This window comes from Semicossyphus pulcher, unplaced genomic scaffold (assembly GCF_022749685.1).
Source record: "Semicossyphus pulcher isolate SPU_LCO1_2020_fin unplaced genomic scaffold, fSemPul1.0.p SCAF_9, whole genome shotgun sequence".
Taxonomy (NCBI): Eukaryota; Metazoa; Chordata; class Actinopteri; order Labriformes; family Labridae; genus Semicossyphus; species Semicossyphus pulcher.
The window spans coordinates 26,496,713-26,502,712 of NW_027211770.1; positions in this window are offsets into that span (position 1 = coordinate 26,496,713).

A 6,000-nucleotide genomic window follows, 5' to 3' on the forward strand; every position below is an offset into this window, starting at 1 on the left:
TGGGAGTTATGAAAAGCCTGTTTCTAAACGGTAATCAGAGGGGAACCTTACAACAAAGATGCTAACAGTTTACTTTGACAGCTTCCTCTTTAAAGTTTCATTGTCCTCTTTAGTCAGCACATTTGAACCTCAGGAGTTTTTCTGAACACACAAACAATGGCTCCAGTTAAAAACAAAAAGGACTCAGCTGAGGAGACGGTCATGATGCATTTATGGTGAAACAGCTCCACACCCTGGCTGACATTAAAACTGTTTATTAAATTGCAAAATGTTGTTAACAACCTAAAGCAAAAGTAAAACACAAAGTGAGCTTCTTTCAAACAACAAACAACAAAAGAGAAGCCAATCTCTCTAAAACAAGTTCAAGTCACTTAAATTTCAAACAGCAAAAGAAACACGAAGGCCTCGAAGAAGAACACCCTCCTTCCACATAAGGTGTAAGCACTAGTGCAGTCAAAGTCTGACACACGCAGCAGAGTGGCCCACTGGCCCCGCTGCCTCCTCTCTCCTGCTCTTCGGTAAGCTGACAGAGGTGAGTTTAATCGCCGGCTGCAGCAACGGGAGAGCAGCACCTGGGCATCATACACATACGTGAAGAGCAGCCTACAGGGCACTTTTCACACTTTCTTGCACCTGGTGCCGCTGTTGGTGGACTCACCATGTTAATTCAACCAACCAGCTTATGAGCAAATTTACCTTTGCTGATAATATTTCTAAGTCAGAGATATTTTAAATTGATGCTAATAATTTGGTCATTTGTAATCCCAGGACCCACCGTGACAAAACATGGCTGAAATGTGTTTACACTATGTCTGTCTGCTTTCTCTTTTTAATAACATTTCACAGAGGACAAGACAAAACTACATTTTTTAATCCAGACTATAAAAATACTGTGACTTTGTTTCAGATCTTTTCAGTCATATTTAATTATCTTATAATCTCTGTTTTTCATTCGGAGCTATTTTCCTACTGAGCGTAAAATAGGTGAAAGCGTTTGTGGCCGTCTGATTTTCAAATGAGACATTTTTCCACGGAAGCCCTAAGCGGACATGCATCCATACATTGTGTTTACTCTGTTTTCCTCTGATAACAAGTAATTTCCGGTTGTTTTTTCGTGATCTTACCTTATTGATTAGTAATTGGAGATCCTTACAACACTCATCATTGTATTCTGTATAACAAAGTTGGTTGGTCTCCTCTGATACAGAGGCGTGATAAAGATTTACACCGCCCTACATGTCATGCATGCTGAACTATAAAACTCGCTCTTCTGACTGTCTTATGCTTCAAGTCCCTCGCGTTTACTCTGAGCTTGGGAAATCGGCCTTTAGTTTTTGTGCTCTGAATATGTGGAATTACTTAAAACACACTGTCAGGATCGACTCTAATTTCTCTCGGACAAATGAAGGCGATGGTCTCAAACCACTTCACCTCAGCTTGCAATTGTTTTTATTAGGTATTATGTTTTTGGTTGTTTTAATTGTATGGTTTTCTGTATCTCGACATCATTGCAAATGAGGGAAACCTGAATGATTTTTGAGGATTAATTTAGGGTTAAGTTTTGAGTTTGAATTTATCTCGTTATCTGAAGATAACGCTGCACCACTGTAACGTCAGGTGATCATAACTCATATCCCAAAATAACCTTCATAGAGGGAGGATTTAAAACAGGACTGCTGTATGAGACTGCGTTAGTTTAAGGTAAACCTAATTAGCCGGTGTTGTCCTCATTCAACGGCTGCTGCAGGTTTCATTTGATTAATGACTTTAACCTGTAATGACTCTTTCTGCCACTCGGTGGTGCTCATTCTCTGATATCTACCTGTACATTTACTGCTGAAATGAGGCTTTTCCTCCTGACGCCTGTGCGTTCACATGCCATCCTCAGGTTTAACACTTTGCTAAATTAATATAAACTTGATTTACATTGATTATATTTGTTTTAATCCCTAAAGCGAATTTTGAATATCAGGTTAGGAAGCAACAGAAACATCACATGTGTCATTTTGGCGGCTAAAAACAAACAAAAAAAACGTTTTTTCTGCGTTTTTTCTGTTTTTATATTTTCATTCTTCAAACTTCAATAATTAGCTGTATTATATGTGAGGAAAGTTGAAGGACAACATGTTGGGAAAAATGACTCAAACAAAGAATGAAATGTACAAAAGAGGAATATTATTGTAGAACTAAAAAAGTGTGGGAAAATGATAAAGAGCAAACGGCTCGGGCGCTTTGTTTATCTTTACAAGAGAAAACAAAACAGAAATTATTTAAACCAACACTTATCAGTGTGTTATGGCTGTGAGACGGATTAGCTGCGGCCTTGCATATTTTCATTGTTTAACTCTTTCTTACACGTCTCTGAAGTGATAATAATCTGACTAATACTTACACACTGACTGGCCCCTTGAAGACCTAAAGCATTGGTTTGAATTCAAGACTGAGCATTAATCTGATTTAAATGTACTTATGATCTGGCGCTACAGAGTTTTTAGGCAAATATATTCAGAGTTAAGCTGCATGGCCTGCATCCTGTTGAAACAGGTACATTTTAATATAAGTATCTATGTGAAGATCTCTTAAAGGTGTGATTAATATCAACATTTATTATCCTTTAATAACATTTGAATCACCCCTGAATGACACAGAGATCTGACATAGTTTGATTTCATATTTTGCTTTGGTTCAGGGAGTCTGATTTTTAACAGCACTCAAGTCTAAATTCCCTCCCAGGTAACTCCTGTAAAACTGTGTCACTTTAACTAGCTTCTGTTGGATTATGGGAAATATGTTGACTAAAACAAAATCTGTAATGTGTATTTCACCTGCTGCCACACATGATGTAAGCTCATTTTTTCTGCTGAGTCAGACTTTCCAGTTTTATTCTTGGATGAATATCTAAACACAAGCAAGGCACCTGTTTTATTTTAGTGCAGCTTCAGTATTCTGCTCTCTTTACAGCAGGTGCGTCGAACGTACTTGTCGTGTCACGTCGAATTCCTGTTGCACAATATAGTAACAAACACAGAGAAGGCTTTAGGCCGAGCCACAGGTATGTCTGTGTTTTTCATGTGTGTGTATCAGTCCTGAATGATGACGTGTAACGTGTCTACGTCACCGGGATTTAAAGCTACAGCAGCCAGGAATGTAATATCACTCACAAATGGTTTGATGGATCTGTTGTTTAAGACAGACTAACAGTAGGCAACAACTAGGTGCAAGTTAATAGTGAGTTTTGATATGCTTACAACTGCAAGGTCTAAAACTTAGCATGTGGAAGGCCTTAAAATAAAGGGTTAATCAGGTGAGAAGCAAAGTAAATATAGGAGCTGGATTGTGAACCAAAGGAATGCCGGTTCAAACTCCACCACCAGGTTTAATCTGTGGGGAAGGTGAAGTAACAGTGCTTGCACCGCCTTCATTACAGTTACTAAGATCCCCTTCTTAAAAAGCATGTTTTAATACATGAAATATGATATCTACATATAAAATATCTCTTCATATTTTACTTATGAACTGTACAACTCACATGCATTAAAGTGAATACATTCATGGTCTCAAATATCATGATGTGAATTGATCATGTATGAAGTGTAAAGAAACCAGATGCATGTACGTGCGTTTTTCGAATATGAAAAGATGCGCAACATGTGATTGGGACCACGCTACCACCCATCAGTGACATGGCCAGCTCCATAGGAAAGGCAGCTGTATTATAAAAGACCCCACCGACCCTGGACACTGTCTGTTCTCCTCCCTTTCCTCTGGAAGGAGATACGGCACTATTAAAACAAACACTAACAGGCTAATGAACAGCTTCTTTCCACAGGCGCTAAAATGTACCAGCCACGATCATAGCACCAGCACTTTATTTTTTTTTTTGCTATAAATTCTTTATTCATTAATGTGCCCATTTTTTTTGCATGTTTTTATACTACAGTGCCATTTACTAGTGTGTTCTCATCATTGTTGCCGTGTTTCGTCTGTGCTGCTGCCGCCAAAAAGCTGCTAAACTGCCTTTCGTTGTCTTTATAACACTGAAAACAAAGATCGATCTATCTATAAATACTGGGAAAACATTGTCTTACTGTTTGCTAAGGACATACAGTGCCCTGCTCAAAAAGAGATTGACAATCACTGCAGTAGTTTGCTGCGTAAGGGAGAGAAATCAGTCATGAGATCTTTTAAAGAGTATCTTTAAAGGTGGAGATGATGTCTGGAGGGCTTGCATAGTTTGTGCTGGTGTCACTAAAGCGCCATAGTGGAGAGTTTTGTCTGCCAGCAGCGCCAAATAAGCCTGTCTGATCTTGCCCAGACTTTGGTATGTGGTGATGGAAGACAGGGATGTCAGAGTGACAGGGGTGGGGGTGGGGACCAAGAGGTGCTGAGTGAAAACAGGTAGTGATAACAAGTCAAGAGGTTTGTGGTTTTACCTGCAAATTCTTCAACATCACTCATCAGTGCAGAGAAGGAGTGGTGACTCTGCCACTAGGGGCCAGCTTCAGGTCCACAACCCCTCCTCCTGCACCACTGATAAAGTACCTCACTGAAAGCTGTAGATGAATTAGTTTGGATGTAGGCTGCAACATCTGACACACAATGAAGTCCCTTGAATGTAGATCAAAGATTAAACATGGACTCTTCATGGGAGCACAGCATTAACAGACTAACTTCATTGGGTTGTCTTTGAAGTCTCCTTGACTTAGTATGGCATCAACAGACTATGTCCCGTTCCTCATTTGACCCTAATCTACTCCTAATGTTAAAGTAAGATGCATTCAGGGGCCTGGGCAGATGATGCATCTCAGAAACCTAGCCCCTCCCACAAATCTTCTGATTAAAGCAGGCCGATGCAAACAATTTTTTTATTACCCAAAACGATTCTTGTTGCCAGGACGACTGAATTAAGGCCGAGATGAGGTGACGGGTAGCACCACAATGTCTTCCTGCAAAGCGAGCGAATCTTTTCGTTGCCTCGTGATGTTTGTCTGCGTTCCTCAGGTCACCTGATGGGCCGGACTCAATGCAGGTCTGTGTGGCCAAATCATATTCATGGAAGAGTAATTCTGGTCTGATTAAAAGCAGCACTTCGCCTATTCAACTGTTTTCGTATCAGCAGCCCCTCAAACCCACCTGGGCGCAGGCAGAAACCGGCCTGTAGCAGCCCTTTCAGACAGGACGACAGAGCCGAGAGGTCACGCCAAAAATGAATGATGCTTTTATTTCTATTATGTTTTTTCTGCTGTCATTTGACTTCTATAGAACGGTCTTATCTGGTATTCAGGTTCACAATTTTGTAGATGCACAAGTTTAGAGTCTTAATAAAAGTTTTTGATCCTCATTAACCAAATAAAAAATGGCAGCCATTTTCGTCTGACATCACTCTTAGGGTGAGAAGATAATGTGGTTATAATGTTGTTGTGCTGTGTCTTTAGGTTCTTATTTGTGTTAAATTTGAGAATTTAAAAAGAGTTTTTATTTGACAACTTCCTAATTGATCCGAAACTGATAAGACAATGGAGTTAAAATATACTGTTAAAATCTGCAGGGACATCGGATCATATTTCAAATGAAAACAACATATCGATAAGCTGTTAGCTACTGTCAGACTACAGCTAGCATTAGCATTCAGCAAATTATTAGATAATATTGTTACATGCTGTAAATTGCTTGAAAAAGGTTGAATGCTAACGTTAGCTTTTCTCTGATAGAAGCTAATGGGTTATGTTGTTTTAACAAAACTTACTCGACTATCATATTGAACATTTTCAAAAGGCAATGTTAGCATTCAGCCCCTTAATTCCACGCTAACGGAACTGTTAGCTAGGAAGTGGCAGAATGCTAACTTTAGCTATTGTTTTAACGGTAGCTAGCTATCAAATATATTTTACGTTTAAAAAGGATGATGGTCCCTGCTGATTTTCACTCATTGTCTTTAAAGTTGGAATCTGGAAGTGTTACAATGATATGAACTATTTCTCAGTTTATACAACTTACAAC